The sequence below is a fragment of the Oncorhynchus tshawytscha genome, linkage group LG31 (assembly GCF_018296145.1).
Source record: "Oncorhynchus tshawytscha isolate Ot180627B linkage group LG31, Otsh_v2.0, whole genome shotgun sequence".
NCBI classification, from domain to species: Eukaryota; Metazoa; Chordata; class Actinopteri; order Salmoniformes; family Salmonidae; genus Oncorhynchus; species Oncorhynchus tshawytscha.
Window position 1 is genome coordinate 32,126,458 of NC_056459.1, and position 25,085 is coordinate 32,151,542.

General features: G+C 45.1%; 1 protein-coding gene across 1 annotated transcript in view; it reads left to right on the forward strand.

The window, feature by feature from the left end:
- LOC112229197 (gamma-aminobutyric acid type B receptor subunit 1-like) overlaps positions 1 to 25,085 on the forward strand; it is a 306,296-nt gene that overhangs the window by 20,479 nt on the left and 260,732 nt on the right. The gene's annotated exons all lie outside the window — the stretch shown is intronic.

Genomic DNA, 25,085 nt, shown 5'->3' on the forward strand with positions numbered 1-25,085 from the left:
ATTCAGCCCCACTCTCTGTCTCTCTCCCTTCATACTCTCTCTCATCCTCACTCTGTATTCAGCTTCCCTCTCTCTCTCTCCTCCTGTCTCGTTATCCCTCTCTCTTTGCCCCCCCCTTCTCTATCTTTGATCTTTACTAGAGTTTATCTCAGCAGGCCTCAGTGGTGTCTGTCTGTCTCAGTGTGAGATCCACAATGCCCTCCCTCCCCCTCCCTCCCTCCCTCCCTCCCTCCCTCCCTCCCTCCCTCCCTCCCTCCCTCCCTCCCTCCCTCCCTCCCTCCCTCCCTCCCTCCCTCCCTCGCTCAGCAGGCCTCAGTGGTGTCTGTGTGTCTCAGTGTGAGATCCACCATGCTGTCTCTGTCTCTGTCTCTGTCTCTCTCTCTCTCGGCTCTCTAAAACACTGTGATGAACTTGCCTTTTCTTTCATGCCTCCCTCCCTCTCGCCATCTCTGTGTGTGTGGTTCCTCCCTCCCTCCCTCCCTCCTCCCTCCCTCCCTCCCTCCCTCCCTCCCTCCCTCCCTCCCTCCCTCCCTCCCTCCCTCCCTCCCTCCCTCCCTCCTTTTACATGCCTCCCTCGGTCTTGCTCTTTATCTCACTCACTTGTTTGCTCTCTTCCATTCTCTCCCCTCTTCCTCTCCCCTCTTTTTTTCTTTCACATCTTTTGAATGTCAAATTGGAAGAGAAGAATAACATTACAATCGTCACTAGTGCAGGGTTACATTGTCTTTCTGTCCCATTACAATGAGCATTAGTGCAGGGTTACATTGTCTTTCTGTCCCATTACAATCGTCACTAGTGCAGGGTTACATTGTCTTTCTGTCCTATTACAATGAGCATTAGTGCAGAGTTCAGTAGATCACTAGCTCAGCCCACATGAAAAAAATACTACATTTTACTATAGAATACTATAGTACTTACTATAGAATACTATACTACACACTGTAGTATACCTTACTTACTATAGAATGTTGTAGTATACTGTAGAATACTATAGTAAAATGCTACAGTATTAGCAAAAACACTACACTCTTTTTTTAACTATAGTAAATATTACAGTATTAATTTGCATACACCCTGCTCATTCCCCTCCCCCATATTCCAATTGGTGCCAACCGTAACTGAGAAACTTACATGCGAAGTACAGACCATATATTATGTTCCTTAGAGGTTATAGAAAAGAGCAGAAGCTCTGATCTATCTGTTCAGCCTCCAGTCCTACCTACAGTAAATACCTACCTACCTACGTACCTACCTACAGTAAATACCTACCTATCTACCGTACCTACCTACCTACAGTAAATACCTACCTACCTACTGTACCTACCTACCATACCTACCTACCGTACCTACCTACAGTAAATACCTACCTACCTACTGTACCTACCTACCGTACCTACCTACAGTAAATACCTACCTACCGTACCTACCTACAGTAAATACCTACCTACCGTACCTACCTACAGTACTTACAGTAACTACCTACAGTACCTACCTACAGTAAATACCTATCCTACCTACCCATCGTAACTACCTACAGTACCTACCGTACCTACATACAGTACCTACCTACCTACTTACCTACTGTACCTACCTACTTACCTACTGTACCTACCTACCTACTGTACCTACCTACCTACCTACTGTACCTACCTACAGTACCTACCTACTCTACCTACCTACCTACAGTACCTACTTACCTACCTACAGTACCTACTGTACCTACCTACTGTACCTACCTACCTACAGGTTTTGAAAAATGTGCTCTTTTAGTATTTCTCCGCTAGGTTTCGAGAATTCCTGCAATTCTATGTCAAATATAATAAAACCGAGAACACTATAGTAAATACTACAGTCTGCAAGAACATAACATTAATTACCATATAGTATATAGGACAGATTTCTTTTACTTTGGTATTTATACTATAGTTAACATTAAATGCTACAACGTAATGTTTCTGTAGACTTAAAGGAAAGACTGTTTTGGTGCATCGCCAAGCGATTCCCTGGGGTTTGTGTCGCACCGCTTTATCTTGGCCAGGTCGCAGTTGTAAATGAGAATTTGTTCTCAACTGGCCTACCTGGTTTAAATAAAGGTGTTCTCAACTGGCCTACCTGGTTTAAATAAAGGTGTTCTCAACTGGCCTACCTGGTTTAAATAAAGGTGTTCTCAACTGGCCTACCTGGTTTAAATAAAGGTGTTCTCAACTGGCCTACCTGGTTTAAATAAAGGTGTTCTCAACTGGCCTACCTGGTTTAAATAAAGGTGTTCTCAACTGGCCTACCTGGTTTAAATAAAGGTGTTCTCAACTGGCCTACCTGGTTTAAATAAAGGTGTTCTCAACTGGCCTACCTGGTTTAAATAAAGGTGTTCTCAACTGGCCTACCTGGTTTAAATAAAGGTGTTCTCAACTGGCCTACCTGGTTTAAATAAAGGTGTTCTCAACTGGCCTACCTGGTTTAAATAAAGGTGTTCTCAACTGGCCTACCTGGTTTAAATAAAGGTGTTCTCAACTGGCCTACCTGGTTAAATAAAGGTGAAATAAATAAAATAACATGTCAGATTTCAGTACTAGCCGGTGTCATAGGTCGTCTTTACTCGAATGAGCCATTTGATCACATTTTTGCAATATTTCTACCTCGAGGAATGTGTAATTTAACGGGAGGGTTCACCACATTTCTCCTATTTGTCTGCCTCTACTGTCCATGTTGCATGGTTGTTAGCGAATGTCAGACTCCACTCTGCGAGACATATCCATCTGCAGGTTGAACATAGTGAGATAGATGTAAAACAAATCACCTAAACAAACTGCACTATCTAGCTACTTCACACTTCACTACTTTGGTATTTTTTTATTTTTATTTATTTATTTCACCTTTATTTAACCAGGTAGGCTAGTTGAGAACAAGTTCTCATTTACAACTGCGACCTGGCCAAGATAAAGCATAGCAGTGTGAGCAGACAACACAGTTACACATGGAATAAACAAATTAACAAGTCAATAACACAGTAGAAAACAAAGGGGGAGTCTATATACAATGTGTGCAAAAGGCATGAGGAGGTAGACGAATAGTTACAATTTTGCAGATTAACACCGGAGTGATAAATGATCAGATGGTCATGTACAGGTAGAGATATTGGTGTGCAAAAGAGCAGAAAAGTAAATAAAAACAGTATGGGGATGAGGTAGGTGAAAATGGGTGGGTTATTTACCAATAGACTATGTACAGCTGCAGCGATCGGTTAGCTGCTCAGATAGCTGATGTTTGAAGTTGGTGAGGGAGATAAAAGTCTCCAACTTCAGCGATTTTTGCAATTCGTTCCAGTCACAGGCAGCAGAGTACTGGAACGAAAGGCGGCCAAATGAGGTGTTGGCTTTAGGGATGATCAGTGAGATACACCTGCTGGAGCGCGTGCTACGGATGGGTGTTGCCATCGTGACCAGTGAGCTGAGATAAGGCGGAGCTTTACCTAGCATGGACTTGTAGATGACCTGGAGCCAGTGGGTCTGGCGATGAATATGTAACGAGGGCCAGCCGACCAGAGCATACAGGTCGCAGTGGTGGGTGGTATAAGGTGCTTTAGTGACAAAACGGATGGCACTGTGATAGACTGCATCCAGTTTGCTGAGTAGAGTGTTGGAAGCCATTTTGTAGATGACATCGCCGAAGTCGAGGATTGGTAGGATAGTCAGTTTTACTAGGGTAAGCTTGGCGGCGTGAGTGAAGGAGGCTTTGTTGCGGAATAGAAAGCCGACTCTTGATTTGATTTTTGATTGGAGATGTTTGATATGAGTCTGGAAGGAGAGTTTGCAGTCTAGCCAGACACCTAGGTACTTATAGATGTCCACATATTCAAGGTCGGAACCATCCAGGGTGGTGATGCTAGTCGGGCATGCGGGTGCAGGCAGCGATCGGTTGAAAAGCATGCATTTGGTTTTACTAGCGTTTAAGAGCAGTTGGAGGCCACGGAAGGAGTGTTGTATGGCATTGAAGCTTGTTTGGAGGTTAGATAGCACAGTGTCCAATGACGGGCCGAAAGTATATAGAATGGTGTCGTCTGCGTAGAGGTGGATCAGGGAATCACCCGCAGCAAGAGCAACATCATTGATATACACAGAGAAAAGAGTCGGCCCGAGAATTGAACCCTGTGGTACCCCCATAGAGACTGCCAGAGGACCGGACAGCATGCCCTCCGATTTGACACACTGAACTCTGTCTGCAAAGTAATTGGTGAACCAGGCAAGGCAGTCATCCGAAAACCGAGGCTACTGAGTCTGCCGATGAGAATATGGTGATTGACAGAGTCGAAAGCCTTGGCAAGGTCGATGAAGACGGCTGCACAGTACTGTCTTTTATCGATGGCGGTTATGATATCGTTTAGTACCTTGAGTGTGGCTGAGGTGCACCCGTGACCGGCTCGGAAGCCAGATTGCACAGCGGAGAAGGTACGGTGGGATTCGAGATGGTCAGTGACCTGTTTGTTGACTTGGCTTTCGAAGACCTTAGATAGGCAGGGCAGGATGGATATAGGTCTGTAACAGTTTGGGTCCAGGGTGTCTCCCCTTTGAAGAGGGGGATGACTGCGGCAGCTTTCAATCCTTGGGGATCTCAGACGATATGAAAGAGAGGTTGAACAGGCTGGTAATAGGGGTTGCGACAATGGCGGCGGATAGTTTCAGAAATAGGGGTCCAGATTGTCAAGCCCAGCTGATTTGTACGGGTCCAGGTTTTGCAGCTCTTTCAGAACATCTGCTATCTGGATTTGGGTAAAGGAGAACTTGGAGAGGCTTGGGCGAGGAGCTGCCGGGGGAGGAGCTGTTGGCCGAGGTTGGAGTAGCCAGGCGGAAGGCATGGCCAGCCGTTGAGAAATGCTTATTGAAGTTTTCGATAATCATGGATTTATCGGTGGTGACCGTGTTACCTAGCCTCAGTGCAGTGGGCAGCTGGGAGGAGGTGCTCTTGTTCTCCATGGACTTCACAGTGTCCCAGAACTTTTGGAGTTGGAGCTACAGGATGCAAACTTCTGCCTGAAGAAGCTGGCCTTAGCATTCCTGACTGACTGCGTGTATTGGTTCCGGACTTCCCTGAACAGTTGCATATCACGGGGACTATTCGATGCTATTGCAGTCCGCCACAGGATGTTTTTGTGCTGGTCGAGGGCAGTCAGGTCTGGGGTGAACCAAGGACTGTATCTGTTCTTAGTTCTGCATTTTTTGAACGGAGCATGCTTATCTAAAATGGTGAGGAAGTTACTTTTAAAGAATGACCAGGCATCCTCAACTGACGGGATGAGGTCGATGTCCTTCCAGGATACCCGGGCCAGGTCGATTAGAAAGGCCTGCTCACAGAAGTGTTTTAGGGAGCGTTTGACCGTGATGAGGGGTGGTCGTTTGACTGCGGCTCCGTAGCGGATACAGGCAATGAGGCAGTGATCGCTGAGATCCTGGTTGAAGACAGCGAAGGTGTATTTGGAGGGCCAGTTGGTCAGGATGACGTCTATGAGGGTGCCCTTGTTTACAGAGTTAGGGTTGTACCTGGTGGGTTCCTTGATGATTTGTGTGAGATTGAGGGCATCTAGCTTAGATTGTAGGACTGGCGGGGTGTTAAGCATATCCCAGTTTAGGTCACCTAACAGAACAAACTCTGAGGCTAGATGGGGGGCGATCAATTCACAAATGGTGTCCAGGGCACAGCTGGGAGCTGAGGGGGTCGGTAGCAGGCGGCAACAGTGAGAGACTTATTTCTGGAGAGAGTGATTTTCAAAATTAGTAGTTCGAACTGTTTGGGTATGGACCTGGAAAGTATGACATTACTTTGCAGGCTATCTCTGCAGTAGACTGCAACTCCTCCCCTTTGGCAGATCTATCTTGACGGAAGATGTTATAGTTGGGTATGGAAATCTCTGAATTTTTGGTGGCCTTCCTGAGCCAGGATTCAGACACAGCAAGGACATCAGGGTTAGCAGAGTGTGCTAGAGCAGTGAGTAAAACAAACTTAGGGAGGAGGCTTCTGATGTTGACATGCATGAAACCAAGGCTTTTACGATCACAGAAGTCAACAAATGAGGGAGCCTGGGGACATGCAGGGCCTGGGTTTACCTCCACATCACCCGCGGAACAGAGAAGGAGTAGTATGAGGGTGCGGCTAAAGGCTATCAAAACTGGTCGCCTAGAGCGTTGGGGACAGAGAATAAGAGGAGCAGGTTTCTGGGCATGGTAGAATATATTCAGGGCATAATGCGCAGACGGGTATGGTGGGGTGCGGGTACAGCGGAGGTAAGCCCAGGCACTGGGTGATGATGAGAGAGGTTGTATCTCTGGACATGCTGGTTGTAATGGGTGAGGTCACCGCATGTGTGGGAGGTGGGACAAAGGAGGTATCAGGGGTATGAAGAGTAGAACTAGGGGCTCCATTGTGAACTAAAACAATGATAACTAACCTGAGCAACAGTATACAAGGCATATTGACATTTGAGAGAGACATACAGCGAGGCATACAATAATCACAGGTGTTGAATTGGGAAAGCTAGCTAAAACAGTAGGTGAGACAACAGCTAATCAGCTAGCATAACAACAGCAGGTAAAATGGCGTTGACTAGGCAACGGGGCCGACAGATAAAACATAAACAAGCAGAATGGAGTACCGTGATTAATGGACAGTCCAAAGTGCATCAGTATTATTGTGTGTATCTATGTTTGCTAGGTAGATAGCTAGCTAGCTTCACATGCTGATATTGACTTTGGTATTATTGTGTGTATCTATGTTTGCTAGGTAGATAGCTAGCTAGCTAGCTAGCTAGCTAGCCCACAGAGATAGCATTGCTTTGTTTTGTTTCTTTGTAGTGGACTTGAACTGCAACAGATTTCCACAACAATTTTCACATTGCTACCAACCTTTATTATAATGACAAATAAAAATATTTTTCTCACATATTAGTGTTATTTAACACTGTAAATTATAGGATTTAGTGATTTTGGGGGATTTTTCCTTTTGTCCGCAAAAACACTACAGTTGATACTACAGTAAAGTTGAATACTATTTATAGTATACTATAGTATTTTTTATGTGGGAGGGTTCAATAGATCACTAGTGGCGGGCTTTCAAATGTCACACACTTAAATCAAATTAAATGTATTTGTCACGTGCTTCCTAAACAACCAGTTTAGACTAACCGTGAAATGCAGAGTAAAAAAAATAGAAATAGTGACTCGAATAAATACACAGTGAATAACTAACAATGGCAAGTAAAAATAATATGGTTATGTACAGGGAGTACTAGTACCGAGTCAGGGGTGCAAGATAATTAAGGTAGCTACCAAGCTAGCACATTTGGTTGCTTGGATGTTGTGGGAATGTCCGTTTTTGGTTTCCCATTGGTTCTGGGAGCGAAGCCATACTATTTTTTTTTTTTTTAAACATCCTGAGAATGGAAGTGAACGTTTTTCCTGTTCTGGGAATGTACATTTTTAGGTTGCAGAGAGGTTCTGAGAACGTTTTACTATGGTTCTGAGAACGTTTTACAGGGTTTTACTATGGTTCCAGGTTCTGAGAATGTTTTACTATGGTTCTGAGAACGTTTTACTATGGTTTTTTACTACTGAGAACGTTTTACTATGGTTCCAGGGAGGTTCTGAGAATGTTTTACTATGGTTCTGAGAACGTTTTACTATGGTTCCAGGGAGGTTCTGAGAACGTTTTACTATGGTTCCAGGGAGGTTCTGAGAACGTTTTACTATGGTTCCAGGGAGGTTCTGAGAACGTTACGTTCTCTGAACTATTTGAGAACTTTACCAATATCGAACGAATTGGAAAACGTTCCTAGAACATTATCTACATTGAAATGAAATGTAACCACGTTTGAACTTTTATTTTGTATTGTTCTTGGTCATGAAATACCAAGAAAACAACTTCCTTTAATGTACTGAGAATGTTCCAAAGCCAAGCAACTGTCCTGCACCATTCCCAGAAAGTTGTGGGAAGGTGGCTGCAAAATAATCATAGGACAACCACGCTCTCAACAAGCAACAAGAAACATGTCGTCTTATGGCTTGGGGATAGAAGCTGTTCAGGATCCTGTTGGTTCCAAACTTGGTGCACTGGTACCACCTTCCGTATGGGAGCAGAGAGAACATCCGATGGCTGGTGTCATTTTTTGTTTTGTTTTGGGGCCTTCCTCTGACACCGCCTGGTACAGAGGTCCTGGATGGTGGGAGCTCTGCCCAAGTGATGTACTTGGCACTCGCCACCCTTTGTAGCGCTTTGCGGTTGGGTGCCTTCCAGTTGCAGCCAGGGGCATGCTCGCCCCACCGTTTCCTGTCGTCCAAGATCAGCTCCTTTTGTCTTTCTGACATTGAGGGTGAGGTTGTTTCATCTCTGACCTCCTTCTGTAGGCTGCCCTTATCGTTGAGGGAGAAGTTGTTTCCTGGCACCACACTGTCAGGTCTCTGACCTCCTTCTGTAGGCTGCCCTTATCGTTGAGGGAGAGGTTGTTTCCTGGCACCACACTGCCAGGTCTCTGACCTCCTTCTGTAGGCTGCCCTTATCGTTGAGGGAGAGGTTGTTTCCTGGCACCACACTGTCAGGTCTCTGACCTCCTTCTGTAGGCTGCCCTTATCGTTGAGGGACAGGTTGTTTCCTGGCACCACACTGCCAGGTCTCTGACCTCCTTCTGTAGGCTGCCCTTATCGTCGTCGGTGATCAGTCCTACCACTGTCGTGTCGTCAGCACATTTGATGACGGTGTTGGAATCGTACGCACACACCCCCGAGGGGACTGTGTTAGTCGTGTTGTATGTGTGGTGGTAGTGTAGTCATGTGGTAGTAGTGTGGTACTGGAGTAGTGTGTTGGTGTGGTACTGTAGTAGTGTGTTGGCGTAGTGTAGAGTAGTAGTGTGGTACTGTAGTAGTGTGTTGGTATAGTAGTGTACTGTGGTGGTATTGAGGTAGTTTAGTATGGGAGTGTAGTGGTGTAGTTTGGTGGTATTGTGGTAGTGTAGTGGTGTAGTTTGGTGGTAGTGTAGTAGTGTGTGTAAGCGTTAAGGCTTTGTCTTTGTTTCTGTGCCAATGTGTTTTGTATCTCCACACGCAATTGTGTGTGTCTCTCCCCTCTGTCTGTCTATGAAGGCACCGTGGGCAGACATGAGAGTCGAATCTAAAATGATTATTGACTGGATAATATGTTAGATCCTCGTCCTGCCTCTTCCCCTTTCATCCTTTGACATCTAGTCACGCACTAAACAGCCTCTTCCTCCCACAGTTCAGACCTCCCCTGTGAGTCTGTCGAATTAGCACTGACATCTCAGATTTTTCACAGAATCTCAGAGAATTATCCGCAGTGAGGGAAGGAAGATGTTTCGGCAAGAAAGCAGGTTAAATGGTTTTCAGTATCTAGCAGCCCTGTCTTTGTTCATAGCCTTTTTGAAGTTGTCCCACTGGGCACACTGGTTGAATCAACATTGTTTCCACCTCATCTCAATGAAATTTCCATGGAATCAACGTGACATAGACGTTGAATTGACATCTGTGCCCAGTGGGATATGTCTTTGTTACTCATTGTTGAAACTGTTTTCATGCGTTGGATTGATTTTCATTGAAGTAATCCTTTTATTTCTCCTTTGACAACATACTGTATGTAAGTGTTCAGAGTTTTGTTTAATGTGTGTGTGTGTGTGTACATCATTGTGGCTGTGTGTGTGTTTGTGCGTGTTTAGGCCTTTGTGTGTGTGTGTGTGTTTTGTGTGTGTACATCATTGTGGCTGTGTGTGTGTTTGTGCGTGTTTAGGCCTTTGTGTGTGTGTGTGTGTTTTGTGTGTACATCATTGTGGCTGTGTGTGATGTGTGTTGGTGTGCCCACACACTTTGTGTGTGTGTTACATCATTGGTGTGTTTGTGCGTGTTTAGGCCTTTGTGTGTGTGTTTGTGTGTGTACATCATTGTGGCTGTGTGTGATGTGTGTTGGTGTGCCCACACACTTTGTGTGTGTATACATCATTGTGTGTGTGTTTGTGCGTGTTTAGGCCTTTGTGTGTGTGTGTGTGTGTGTGTGTGTGTATACATCATTGTGTGTGTGTTTGTGCGTGTTTAGGCCTTTGTGTGTGTGTGTGTGTGTACATCATTGTGTGTGTGTTTGTGCGTGTTTAGGCCTTTGTGTGTGTGTGTGTGTTTTGTGTGTGTACATCATTGTGGCTGTGTGTGATGTGTGTTGGTGTGCCCACACACTTTGTGTGTGTGTGTGTGTGTGTGTTTGTGCGTGTTTAGGCCTTTGTGTTTGTGTGTGTACATCATTGTGGCTGTGTGTGATGTGTGTTGGTGTGCCCACACACTTTGTGTGTGTGTGTGTATACATCATTGTGTGTGTGTTTGTGCGTGTTTAGGCCTTTGTGTGTGTGTGTGTGTGTGTGTGTGTATACATCATTGTGTGTGTGTTTGTGCGTGTTTAGGCCTTTGTGTGTGTGTGTGTGTGTGTGTGCACGCTGTGTGCATGTATATCAACTGTGCATGTGTCCTGTATATCAAACACCAACACTTGAGCGGAGAAAACTGTTGACTGATATGTGGTCCGTTTTCCTCATTGCTGCCCAGTGAAAGGGAAAAATGTATTTTCACAGTAAACTGGAGGAGACAAATTGTCACAATGGGTTAAATGATGAGAAATGTGAAACCTGTCAGGGAGAAAAGGAGTGTACATGAATGGTTGCCAAGCAACAGAATCAGGCAGCTTTCAGCTTTGGTTCCAGTGAACTGAAGAGACGGCTCTCCTTCTGCTGTGTCCATGTCCTGACTGTCACCTGTCAGCTTGAATATGTATGGAGGAGCAAAAGGTGTGTGTGTGTGTGTGTGTGTGAACGGATAGTGCCTATGTCTGCTTATGTCTGGTTACTTCTTTGTCTCTGTGTCTGAGAGAGAGATGTGGAATAGTGAGAGAGAAAAATAGTTCCAAATTGTTCTTCCTAATAGAAGCTAGCTAGCTAACTCAAAAACAGGAAATTAACAACCCAATAGAAAAGACAAGAGAAGGACAGAAAACAAGAGGACATCAAAGTCAAACAGTTCTCTAAAGACACCAGAGACAATAACACAAGAAACATAAAGGTAGAATTCTATTGCAACATTGTTGCCAACATCACCAGCGTTGCTATGGAAAACGTTTACCAGATATCCACACGGAGAAGGCTAAGAAAAGTTTTGATGATGGGGACAGATCCATCAATGCTTGTTTGCAGATCTTACCAGTTGCAAAACAAGAACAAATGTAATATTTAATTTTTTTAAAATGAGGCCACATATACAAAAGGGTTATTTGAAATCATTTTCATTTCACAAAAAAGACAGGCATTTCTGAAAAAGCTGATTAGGGCAACACATTCAACTGTCCACCCATACAGCAATGGAACTGTATTAATACAAGGCAATGATACAAGCCTTCAGGCTTTTGAAAATGTGTTTGCTACCCTAAAAGCAGAAGCTGAGCTCATCTCAGTAGCTGAAGAACAAGTAAAGGAGGGAGATTATGGAGAAAAGCAGGCCTCAACAGTCTCTGTGACACAGCAAGAAGCCCTCAGTGTTCCTCTACCTACCTCACCTGCAGCAGACAGAGCCAAGGACACGCCCACAACACCAAGAACACATAGTTTATACGGGTAGTAGGGGTGATAATAACAGTAGTAGTTTAATGGTAGTAGGGGTGATAAGAACAGTAGTAGTTTATACGGGTAGTAGGGGTGATAAGAACAGTAGTAGTTTAGTGGTAGTAGGGGTGGTAATAACAGTAGTAGTTTAGTGGTAGTAGGGGTGATAAGAACAGTAGTAGTTTAATGGTAGTGGGGTGATAATAACAGTAGTAGTTTAGTGGTAGTAGGGGTGATAAGAACAGTAGTAGTTTAGTGGTAGTAGTTTAGTGGTAGTATATAAGAACAGTAGTAGTTTAGTGGTAGTAGGGGTGATAAGAACAGTAGTAGTTTAATGGTAGTAGGGGTGATAAGAACAGTAGTAGTTTAATGTTTGATAATAACAGTGGTTTAGTAGGGGGTGATAAGAACAGTAGTAGTTTAGTGGTAATAACAGTAGTAGGTTAGTGGTGGTAGGGGTGATAATAACAGTAGTAGTTTAGTGGTATTGGGGTGAGTTTAAGAACAGTAGTTTAGTTTAGTGGTAGTAGTAGTTTAGTGGTAGTAGGGGTAATAACAGTAGTAGTTTAGTGGTAGTAGGGGTGGTAATAACAGTAGTAGGTTAGTGGTGGTAGGGGTGATAATAACAGTAGTAGTTTAGTGGTATTGGGGGTGATAAGAACAGTAGTAGTTTAGTGGTAGTAGGGGTGGTAATAACAGTAGTAGTTTAGTGGTAGTAGGGGTGGTAATAACAGTAGTAGTTTAGTGGTAGTAGGGGTGGTAATAACAGTAGTAGTTTAGTGGTAGTAGGGGTGATAATAACAGTAGTAGTTTAGTGGTAGTAGGGGTGATAATAACAGTAGTAGTTTAGTGGTAGTAGGGGTGATAATAACAGTAGTAGTTTAGTGGTAGTAGGGTGATAAGAACAGTAGTAGTTTATACAGGTAGTAGGGGTGGTAATAACAGTAGTAGTTTATACGGGTAGTAGGGGTGGTAATAACAGTAGTAGTTTAGTGGTAGTAGGGGTGGTAATAACAGTAGTAGTTTAGTGGTAGTAGGGGTGATAATAACAGTAGTAGTTTAGTGGTAGTAGGGGTGGTAATAACAGTAGTAGTTTAGTGGTAATAACAGTAGTAGTTTAGTGGTGGTAGGGGTGATAAGAACAGTAGTAGTTTATACAGGTAGTAGGGGTGATAAGATCAGTAGTAGTTTAGTGGTAGTAGGGGTGGTAATAACAGTAGTAGTTTATACGGGTAGTAGGGGTGGTAATAACAGTGGTAGTTTATCCTGGTAGTAGGGGGCTACACTACCACAGAGGTAAATACCTGCTACAGTATATATTGATGATTTGGTTCTTATATCACAAACCGAAGAAGGTCGTCAATAGAACCTTAACATTCTAGAGCAATATTTCCATAATTGGGTCCCTCAAAACTAAAATCATGATTTCCCACCCTAAAAAAGAGATGTCAGGAACAAAAAAATGACTCATACCTTGGTATGACCATATCTACATCGGGACATTTTTAAAACGGCAGTGAATGCACTCAAAGAAAAAGCCCGCAGAGCATTGTATTCGATAGACATGAAATTATTCAAAAATGAACATCCCAATTAGGATTTGTAAGAAAAAACTTGGCATAATCCTACAAATAGCTCTTTACGGAAGTGAAGTTTGGCGGCTGTTCAATAAACTGGACTTTAAAATGTGGGACAAACATCCAATTGAAGCCCTACATGCAGAAGTCCAAAGAAATACACCAACTAATGCATGTAGGGCAGAATTAGTTAATGAGAATGCATTGGCAGAGAAAATACAACAAAAAAATCATAACAATTTTTGGCTACAACTAAATTCAAGTCTCCAGTTTAAAGCACTTTAAACCCAAGAGCTGAGTCTAGAAACGAGCCCTCTCACACAGCTGGTGTTGGACCTATCCAACCAACAAAATCATGAACCAATCAAAGCACTCATATTTACGACATTGGGAAAAACATAACAAAATCTCAAAAGCCGACTAAATTGCGATCTGACCCTAAACAGAGAATATGAATTGACAGATTATCTCTACTCTTATCAGATATATCATGCAGAGACATATCTTTACCAAGTACAGGCTGAGTGACCACCTCTTGGCAATAGAAACCGGCAGACATTAAAAAGACATGGCTACCCAAAGAGGAGCGTGTACTGCATGTGGCACTACGGGAGGAGGGTGGGGGTGGTAGAGACCGAGATACACTTTCTCTTCTACTGTGAGAAATATTCCTCACCAAGAGATTCATTATTTGCATAAATTAATACATGTATTTCAAGTTGTATCTTATTAAACCCAGAGGAAAAACTAAAAATACTCAACGACTACTTTTGCAGCCAGATATGTATTTGGCTGAAATAGCCTGAGAGGCACTGAATAATAACTGCATAGAAATAATAATTATTTTTATTATTATTGTTGTGATTATTACTCCAAACAGTAGTAGTACAGGTAGTAGGGGTGATAACAGTAGTAGTTTAGTGGTAGTAGGGGTGGTAATAACAGTAGTAGTACTAGTAGTAGGGGTGATAATAACAGTAGTAGTTTAGTGGTAGTAGGGGTGATAATAACACTAGTCGTTTATACGGGTAGTCGGGTAGTAGGGGTGATAATAACAGTAGTAGTTTAGTGGTAGTAGGGGTGGTAATAACAGTAGTAGTTTATACGGGTAGTAGGGGTGGTAATAACAGTAGTCGTTTATACGGGTAGTAGGGGTGATAATAACACTTGTCGTTTAGTGGTAGTAGGGGTGATAATAACAGTAGTAGTTTAGTGGTAGTAGGGGTGGTAATAACAGTAGTAGTACTAGTAGTAGGGGTGATAATAACAGTAGTAGTTTAGTGGTAGTAGGGGTGATAATAACACTAGTCGTTTATACGGGTAGTAGGGGTGATAATAACAGTAGTAGTTTAGTGGTAGTAGGGGTGGTAATAACAGTAGTAGTTTATACGGGTAGTAGGGGTGGTAATAACAGTAGTAGTTTAGTGGTAGTAGGGGTGGTAATAACAGTAGTAGTTTATACGGGTAGTAGGGGTGGTAATAACAGTAGTCGTTTATACGGGTAGTAGGGGTGATAATAACAGTAGTAGTTTAGTGGTAGTAGGGGTGATAATAACAGTAGTAGTTTAGTGGTAGTAGGGGTGGTAATAACAGTAGTAGTTTAGTGGTAGTAGGGGTGATAATAACAGTAGTAGTTTAGTGGTAGTAGGGGTGATAATAACAGTAGTAGTTTAGTGGTAGTAGGGGTGATAATAACACTAGTCGTTTATACGGGTAGTAGAGGTGATAACAGAAGTAGTTGAGTGGTAGTAGGGGTGGTAATAACAGTAGTAGTACTAGTAGTAGGGGTGATAATAACAGTAGTAGTTTAGTGGTAGTAGGGGTGATAATAACAGTAGTAGTTTAGTGGTGGTAGGGGTGATAATAACAGTAGTAGGTTAGTGGTAGTAGGGGTGATAATAACAGTAGTAGTTTAGTGGTAGTAGGGGTGATAATAACAGTAGTAGTTTAGTAGTAGTAGGGGTGACAATAACAGTAGTAGTTTAGTGGTAGTAGGGGTGGTAATAACAGTAGTAGTACTAGTAGTAGGAGTGATAATAACAGTAGTAGTTTAGTGGTAGTAGGGGTGATAATAACAGTAGTAGTTTAGTGGTAGTAGGGGTGATAATAACAGTAGTAGTAGTAGTATGGGTAGTAGAGGTGATAATAACAGTAGTAGTTTAGTGGTAGTAGGGGTGGTAATAACAGTAGTAGTTTAGTGGTAGTAGGGGTGATAATAACAGTAGTAGTTTAGTGGTAGTAGGGGTGATAATAACAGTAGTAGTTTAGTGGTAGTAGGGGTGATAATAACAGTAGTAGTTTAGTGGTAGTAGGGGTGATAATAACAGTAGTCGTTTAGTGGTAGTAGGGGTGATAATAACAGTAGTAGTTTATATGGGTAGTAGATGTAATAATAACAGTAGTAGTTTATATGGGTAGTATGGGTGGTAATAACAGTAGTAGTTTAGTGGTGGTAGGGGTGATAATAACAGTAGTAGGTTAGTGGTAGTAGGGGTGATAATAACAGTAGTAGTTTAGTGGTAGTAGGGGTGATAATAACAGTAGTAGTTTAATGGTAGTAGGGGTGATAATAACAGTAGTAGTTTAGTGGTAGTAGGGGTGATAATAACAGTAGTAGTAGTAGTATGGATAGTAGGTAGTGGTAATGGTAGTGGTGGGAATGGTGGTATTAGTAGTTGTAATGGTGGTAGTGGTAGTGATAATGGTAGTAGTGGTAGTGATTATGGTGGTAGTGATAATGGTGGTGGTTGTAATGGTAGTAGTGATAATGGTAGTAGTGGTAGTGATAATGGTAGTGATAATAGTAGTAGTTGTAATGGTGGTAGCAGTTGTAATGGTGGTACTGGCGGTAATTGTAGTAGCAGTAATGGTAATGGTGGTAGCGGTAATGGTGGTAGCGGTAATGATAGTAATGTAGTGGTAGTAGCGGTAATGATAATTGCGGTAATGGTAATGGTAGTAGCGGTAATGGTAGTGGTAGTAGATGTAATGGTAGTGGTAGTAGAGGTAATGATAATTGCGGTAATGGTAATGGTAGTAGCGGTAATGGTAGTAGCTGTAATTGTAGTAGCGGTAATGGTGGTATTGGTAGTGACGGTAGTAGTGGTGATAAAGCTAGAAGTAGTAGTAATGGTAGTAGTGGTAATGGTGGTAGCAGTAATGGTAGTGGTAGTAGAGGTAATAGTGGTAATGGTAATGGTAGTGGTAGTAGCAGTAATGGTGGTAGTGTAATGGTGGCAGCGTTAATGTTGGTAGCGGTAATGGTAGCGGTTGTGGTGGTAACGGTAGTGGTGGTAGCGGTAATGGTGGTAGTAGTAGTGATAAAGCTAGAAGTAGTAGTAGTGGTGGTAGTAGCGATAATGGTAGTGGTAGTGGTGGTAATGGTAGTGGTGGTAATAGTAGTGGTGGTAGCGGGAATGGTGGTAGCGGTAATGGTAATAGCGGTAATGGTGGTATTGGTAGTGGTGGTAGTAGTAGTGATAAAGCTAGAAGTAGTAGTAATGGTAGTAGTGGTAGTAGCGGTAATGGTGGTAGCAGTAATGGTAGTGGTAGTAGAGGTAATATTGGTAGTGGTAATGGTGGTAGCGGTAATGCTAGTGGTAGTAGCAGTAATGGTGGTAGTTTAACGGTGGTAGCGGTAATGGTGGTAGTAGTAGTAGTGGTGGTAGTAGCGATAATGGTAGTGGTGGTAGTGGTAATGGTAATGGTAGTGGTGGTAATGGTAGTGGTGGTAGCGGGAATGGTGGTAGCGGTAATGGTAGTAGTGGTAGTAGCGGTAATGGTAGTAGCGGTAGTCGTAGTAGCGGTAATGGTAGTAGCGGTAATGGTGGTAGCAGTAGCGAAGGTAGCGGTAGTGGCGGTAGCGGTAATGGCGGTAGCGGTAATGGTGGGAGGGGTAATGGTGGTAGCGGTAGCGAAGGTAGCGGTAGTGGCGGTAGCGGGACTGGTGGTAGCGGTAATGATAGTACCGGTAATGGTAATAGCAGTAATGGTAGTGGTGGTAGCGGTAATGGTAGTGGTAGTAGCGGGACTGGTGGTAGCGGTAATGATAGTAATGGTAGTGGTAGTAGCAGTAGTGGTAAGTGGTAATGGTGGTAGCGGTAATGATAGTAATGGTAGTGGTAGTAGCGGTAATGGTGGTAGCGGTAATGAGAATGGTAGTAGTGGTGGTAGCGGTAATGATAGTAATGGTAATGGTAGTAGTGGTAATGGTAGTAGTGGTGGTAGCGGTAATGCTGGCAATGGTAATGGTAGTAGTGGTAATGGTAGTAGTGGTAGTAGCGGTAATGATAGTAATGGTAATGGTAGTAGCAGTAATGGTAGTAGTGGTAGTAGCGGTAATGGTAGTAGTGGTAGTAGCGGTAATGGTGGTAGCGGTAATGGTAGTAGTGGTGGTAGCGGTAATGATATTAATGGTAATGGTAGTAGCAGTAATGGTAGTAGTGGCGGTAGCGGTAATGGTAGTAGCGGTAATAATGGTAGCGGTAATGGTAGTAGTGGTAGTGGCGGTAGTGGTAATGGAGGTAGTAGTAGAGATAATGCTAGAAGTACTAGTAATGGTGGTAGTGGTAGTGGTAGTAGCGGTAATGGTGATAGCGGTAATGGCAGTGGTGGTAGCGGTAATGGCAGTGGTGGTAATGGCGATAGCGGTAATGGCAGTGGTGGTAGCGGTAATGGTAGTGGTAATGGTGATAGCAGTGGTGGTAGTGGTAATTGTAGTAATGGTAGTGGTGGTGGTGGTAGCGGTAGTGATAAAGCTAGAAGTAGTAGTAATGGTAGTAGTGGTAATGGTGGTAGATGTGGTAGTATTAGTAGATATATTATTGTCCCTATTTATTATTATATTTTCCTAATTATTATTCACTGCTACCATTTTATTTTTGTTATTTATATAATTTTTAATAGCACTGTTTAATATTATTATTCGAGAATTATGTATATTTTTATACATTGTTGCAGTGTCAATATTTGAGAGAGAGAGAGAGAGAGAGAGAGAGAGAGAGAGAGAGAGAGAGAGAGAGAGAGAGAGAGAGAGAGAGAGAGAGAGAGAGAGAGAGAGAGAGAGAGAGAGAGAGAGAGAGAGAGAGAGAGAGAGAGAGAGAGAGAGAGAGAGAGAAATAAATATATATATAATATCAGCTGGACTCCTAGCTGTCTTCATGCCTCTATGAACAGTAGTGTTTGTCTGAAGGAGTGTTACTGTTCATGCTGCAGAGCAGTTTTGACCAGGGCCCCATAGTGCACTATTTAGGTCAATAGGGTGCCATTTGCGACTCAGCCATGGGCTTTTAACTGTCACAGCTCTGTTCCAAAGGGTCCTTCACACATGTACAGATGTAGGATCTTAATTTGATCACCCTGTTGTAAGAGAACTTTCGTGCAATGCAGGAAAGGTTGTAGTTTATTTGAGGTTTAAAAAGGCTTTTGATCTTTGTAATTTCCATTTAGAAATTTCAGATTTGATAATCCATTAAGAAAAATGTACCAACCCCTACAAAAATGTCCGTTCATTATGTTTAATCCACATAATAATTATAATTTCCTGTTGCAACACGATTTATTTAACTGCCTTATTTAACTGTACAGTTCAAGATAATAATGTGTCCAGATCCATTCATTGTCATTTCATGGCTGATTGATGGGCTGATCGTAAATGAAAAAGCCATTGAATAAAATGAATATATTGAATAAAATTCCATTAAAGGTCCAGTGCAGCCATTTTTATCTGAATATCAAATCATTTCTGGGTAACAATTAAGTACCTGATTGTGATTTCTTAGTCAAGGCAATTTACTCGAGCTGTCTGGGAATGGGGAGGGGAAAACTGAAAATGAGCTCTTATTGGCAGAGAGATTTAGAACTCTCTTTCTTATTGGTCTATTAGCACATTTATTCCATTGAGATTTCACCATGGAAGGCCAGAACTCCATCCCACCTAATGCACACAGAAATGTCAGGTGGTCTTTTCAAAACAGCTCTTACACTAAAAGGTCATTGTCATAATTTTCACAATGTCATACTACTATTCCAACCTCATAGTGTGGAAATATAAACACAGGAAAAGTACTCGGGACTGTGGGGGAACATATCACGGCGGCATCCAAAGGTATATGGGTTAGGAGAGATATACCTGTGGTGGGCGTGCCAGGATTGGTTGATTTGCACAGCGATTATCTGTAAGTGTTTGGCACATTTTAATATGAAGCATCTGGTCTCTGTTGTGACAGGCTTCGTCCCAACTTTCACCCTACTTACTATATAGTGCACTACTTTTGGCCATGGCTCAGATCATAAGTAGTGCACTACGTAGGAATAGGGTGTAATTTTGAACAGATGCAGATTCACTATAGCTGTTGATGGTGCCCTCCTCGCGTTTCGTTTCCCAACGGTTGGCTTCGGTGGTGTTTTTGAGTCTTTAATTGTGTCAGTCCTGTTGTTGGGCTGGGCAACGCTTAACAAAACACTTTTACATTCACTCTCTTATACCTCCACTTCTCCGCTTTCATCGAGGCCATGTCCCAAATGCCACCTTATTCCCTATATGTAACAGTTTTCATATAGTGAAGGAGAGTCGGACCAAACTGCAGCGTGTCGATTGCGATCCATGTTTATTTAAACAAACGTAAACACGACTAAACACGAACACTACAAACAATAAACGAAACGAAAACCGAAAACAGCCTATACTTGTGTCAACTAACATCAAACAAGGACATCAAGACACTCAGGACAATCACCCACGACAAACTCAAAGAATATGGCTGCCTAAATATGGTTCCCAATCAGAGACAACGATAAACACCTGCCTCTGATTGAGAACCACTCCAGACAGCCATAGACTTTGCTAGACAACCCCCCTAGCTACAATCCCAATACAAACACACCAGAACCCCAAGACAAAACACACCACAATACAAAAACCCCATGCCACACCCTGGCCTGACCCAATACATGAAGAAAAACACAAAATACTTAGACCAGGGCGTGACAGAACCCCCCCCCTAAGGTGCGGACTCCCGAACGCACCTCAAAACAATAGGGAGGGTCCGGGTGGGCGTCTGTCCATGGTGGCGGCTCCGGCGCGGGACGTGGAACCCACTCAGTTAATGTCTTAGTCCCCTCTCCTCGCGTCCCTGGATAGTCCACCCTCGCCGCCGACCATGGCCTAGTAGTCCTCACCCAGAAACCCACTGGACTGAGGAGCAGCTCGGGACTGAAGGACAGCTCGGGACTGAGGCAGCTCGGGAGTGAGAGAAAGCTCGGGAGTGAGAGAAAGCTCGGGAGTGAGAGAAAGCTCGGGAGTGAGAGAAAGCTCAGGAGTGAGAGATGGCTGGCGGTTTCAGCAGATCCTGGCTGACTGGCGGATCTGGCAGATCCTGGCCGACTGGCAGATCCTGGCCGACTGGCAGATCCTGGCCGACTGGCAGATCTGGCTGACTGGCAGATCTGGAAGAGTCTGGTTGACTGGCAGATCTGGAAGAGTCTGGTTGACTGGCAGATCTGGAAGAGTCTGGTTGACTGGCAGATCTGGAAGAGTCTGGTTGACTGGCAGATCTGGAAGAGTCTGGTTGACTGGCAGATCTGGAAGAGTCTGGTTGACTGGCAGATCTGGAAGAGTCTGGTTGACTGGCAGATCTGGAAGAGTCTGGTTGACTGGCAGATCTAGAAGAGTCTGGTTGACTGGCAGATCTAGAAGAGTCTGGTTGACTGGCAGATCTGGAAGAGTCTGGTTGACTGGCAGATCTGGAAGGGTCTGGCTGACTGGCGGATCTGGAAGAGTCTGGCTGACTGGCAGATCTGGCGGCGCTGGGCAGCCTGGCGGCGCTGGGCAGCCTGGCGGAGCTGGGCAGACTGGCGGCGCTGGGCAGACTGGCGGCGCTGGGCAGACTGGCGGCGCTGGGCAGACTGGCGGCGCTGGGCAGACTGGTGGCGCTGGGCAGACTGGCGGCGCTGGGCAGACTGCTGCTGGGCAGACTGGCGGCGCTGGGCAGACTGGCTCCTGGGCAGACTGGCGGAGCTGGGACAGCGATGCTGGGCAGACTGACGGCACTAGCTGCTCCATATAGGCTGACAGCTCTGGCGGCTTCGTGACTGACCGCTCTGGCAGCTCCGTGCAGACTGGCAGCTCCTTGCAGACTGGCAGCTCCTTGCAGACTGGCAGCTCCTTGCAGACTGACAGCTCCTTGCAGACTGACAGCTCCGTGCAGACTGACAGCTCCGTGCAGACTGACAGCTCCGTGCAGACTGGCAGCTCCGTGCAGACTGGCAGCTCCATGCAGACTGGCAGCTCCATGCAGACTGGCTGCTCTATGCAGACTGACAGCTCTGGCTGCTTCATGCAGACTGACAGCTCTGGCTGCTCCATGTAGACTGGCTGCTTCATGCAGACTGGCAGCTCGGGCTGCTTCATGTAGACTGACAGCTCTGGCTGCTCCATGTAGACTGGCTGCTTCATGCAGACTGACAGCTCTGGCTGCGCTGAACAGGCGGGAGACTCCGGCAGCGCTGGAGATGAGGAAAGCTCTAACAGCGCTAGATAGGCGGGAGACTCCGGCAGCGCAGGAGAGGAGAAAGGCTCCGACAGCGCTGGAGAAGCGAGGCGCACTGTAGGCCTGATGCGTGGTGCTGGTACTGGTGGTACTGGACCGAGGACACGCACAGGAAGCCTGGTGCGGGGAGCTGCTACTGGAGGGCTGGGGTGTGGAGGTGGTACTGGATAGACCGGACCGTGCAGGCGCACTGGAGCTCTTGAGCACCGAGCCTGCCCAACCTTACCTGGCTCGATGCCCACTCTAGCCCGGCCGATACGAGGAGCTGGAATATACCGAACCGGGCTGTGCACCAGCACTGGAGACACCGTGCGCTCCACAGCATAACACGGTGCCTGCCCGGTCTCTCCAGCCCCGGTAAGCACAGGGAGTTTGCGCAGGTCTCCTACCTGGCATAGCCATACTCCCTGTAAGCCCCCCCCCAAGAAATTTTTGGGGCTGACTCTCGGGCTTCCATCCGCTCTGCCGTGCTAGCTCCTCATAATGCCGCCTCTCTACTTTTGCTGCCTCCAGCTCGGCTTTGGGGCGACAATAATCTCCAGGCTGATTCCAGGGTCCTTTACCGTCCAATTCCTCCTCCCATGTCCATTTCTCCAGATGGTGCAACCTCTCCCACTGTAGCTGCTGCTGCTCCTGCTGCTGCTGCCTCTGTTGCCTCTTCTCCTGTTGCTCCTTTGGGCGGCTACACTCCCCTGGTTTAGCCCAGGGTCCTCTCCCGTCGAAGATCTCCTCCCATGACCAGAAATCCTTGTTGAGCATCTCCTTTTTCGGCTGCTCCTGCCTGTTGACACGCCGCTTGGTCCGTTGGTGGTGGGTGATTCTGTAACGGTTTTCATATAGTGAAGGAGAGTCGGACCAAACTGCAGCGTGTCGATTGCGATCCATGTTTATTTAAACAAACGTAAACACGACTAAACACGAACACTACAAACAATAAACGAAACGAAAACCGAAAACAGCCTATACTTGTGTCAACTAACATCAAACAAGGACATCAAGACACTCAGGACAATCACCCACGACAAACTCAAAGAATATGGCTGCCTAAATATGGTTCCCAATCAGAGACAACGATAAACACCTGCCTCTGATTGAGAACCACTCCAGACAGCCATAGACTTTGCTAGACAACCCCCCTAGCTACAATCCCAATACAAACACACCAGAACCCCAAGACAAAACACACCACAATACAAAAACCCCATGCCACACCCTGGCCTGACCCAATACATGAAGAAAAACACAAAATACTTAGACCAGGGCGTGACACTATAGGCCTTGGTCAAAAGTATAAAGAATTGGTGTATCATTGGAGATGCAGTCTCCCCCTCAAAAGCACTGGATGAAGTACACCTAAATAGGCCTGCGCTCTCTGGCTGGCTGGCTGTCTGGCTGACTGGCTGGTTCTCTGGCTGACTTGCTGGTTCTCTGGCTGGCTGGCTGGCTGGCTAGCTAGCTGGGCAGCTGGCTCTCTGGCTGGCTGGCACTCTGGCTGGCTGTCTGTCTGGCCTACTCTCTGGCCTACTCTCTGACTGGCTCTCTGGCTGGCTGGCTGTCTGGCTCTCTGGCTAGCAGGTTCTCTGGCTTGCGCTCTGGCTGGCTGGCTCTTTGGCTGGCTGGCTTTCTGGCTAGCTGGTCACCCTGCTGGTCTCCCTGCTCTCTGGCTCGCTGGTTCTCTGGCTCGCTGGTTCTCTGGCTCTCTGGCTCGCTGGTTCTCCGGCTCTCTGGCTCGCTGGCTCTCTGACTCGCTGGTTCTCTGGCTCTCTGGCTCTCTGGCTCTCTGGCTGGCACCATGCAAAGCAAGCAAGCATTAGTGGTGCATTGATATATTGCTAATTTAGCCCTATTTCAGACTAGGGCTGGGTCGATGCCTTCGTATATACTGGGCTGGTGGTGAGTCACTGGGTGGTAGCAGTAAGGAATAGGACCAGCATACTTTTCAGATCATTCAAACTAATGAAATGACAGGGAATGGGACTGGGTCTGGGACTGGGAACGGGACTGGGTCTTTGGAACAGGAATGGGAACGGGACTGGGTCTGAGTCTGGGTCTGGGAGCAGGACTGGGTCTGGGAATGGGTCTGGGAACAGGAATGGGTCTGGGAACAGGACTGGGAACGGGTCTGGGTCTGGGAACAGGACTGGGACTGGGTCTGGGAATGGGACTGGGTCTGGGAATTTTTTGTTGTTTTTCTTTCACTTTTATTTAACCAGGTAGGCTAGTTGAGAACAAGTTCTCATTTACAACTGCGACCTGGCCAAGACAAAGCAAAGCAGTGCGACACAAACAACAACACAGAGTTACACATAAACAAACATACAGTCAATAACACAACAGAAAAATCTGTATACAGTGTGTGCAAATGTAGTAAGGAGGTAAGGCAATAAATAGGCCATGGTGGCGAAAAAAATACAATTTAGCAATTAACACTGGTAGTGATGAATGTGCAAGTAGAGATACTGGGGTGCAAAGGAGCAAAAAAATAAATAACAATATGGGGATGAGGTAGTTGGGTGGGTTATTTACAGATGGGCTGTGTACAGGTGCAATGATTGGTAAGCTGCTCTGACAGCTGATGCTTAAAGTTAGTGAGGGAGATATAAGACTCCAGCTTTAGTGATTTTTGCAATTCGATCCAGTCATTGGCAGCAGAGAACTGGAAGGAAAGACAACCAAAGAAGGAGTTGGCTTTGGGATGACCAGTGAAATATACCTGCTGGAGCGCGTGCTGGCCACCATAGTGGGTGCTGCTATGGTGACCAGTGAGTTGAGATAAGGCGGGGCTTTACCTTGCAAAGACTTATAGATGACCTGGAGCCAGTGGGTTTGGCGACGAATATGAAGCTAGGGCCAGCCAACGAGAGAATTCAGGTCGCAGTGGTGGGTAGTATATGGGGCTTTGGTGACAAAACGGATGGCACTGTGATAGACTGCATCCAATTTGCTGAGTAGGATGTTGGAGGCTATTTTGTAAATGACATCCCCGAAGTCAAGGATCGGTCGGATAGTCAGTTTTACGAGGGTATGTTTGGCAGCATGAGTGAAGAATGCTTTGTTGCGAAATAGGAAGCCGATTCTAGACTTAATTGTGGATTGGAGATGCTAAATGTTAGTCTGGAAGGAGAGTTTACAGTCTAACCAGACACCTAGAATATGTGGACAACTACAAATACCTAAGTCAGAATTGTCCAGAGTAGTGATGCTAGACAGGCGGGCAGGTGCGGGCAGCGATCGGTTGAAGAGCATGTATTTAGATTTACTTGCTTTTAGGAGCAGTTGGTGGCCACGGAAGGAGTGTTGTATGGCATTGAATCTCATCTGGAGGTTAGTTAA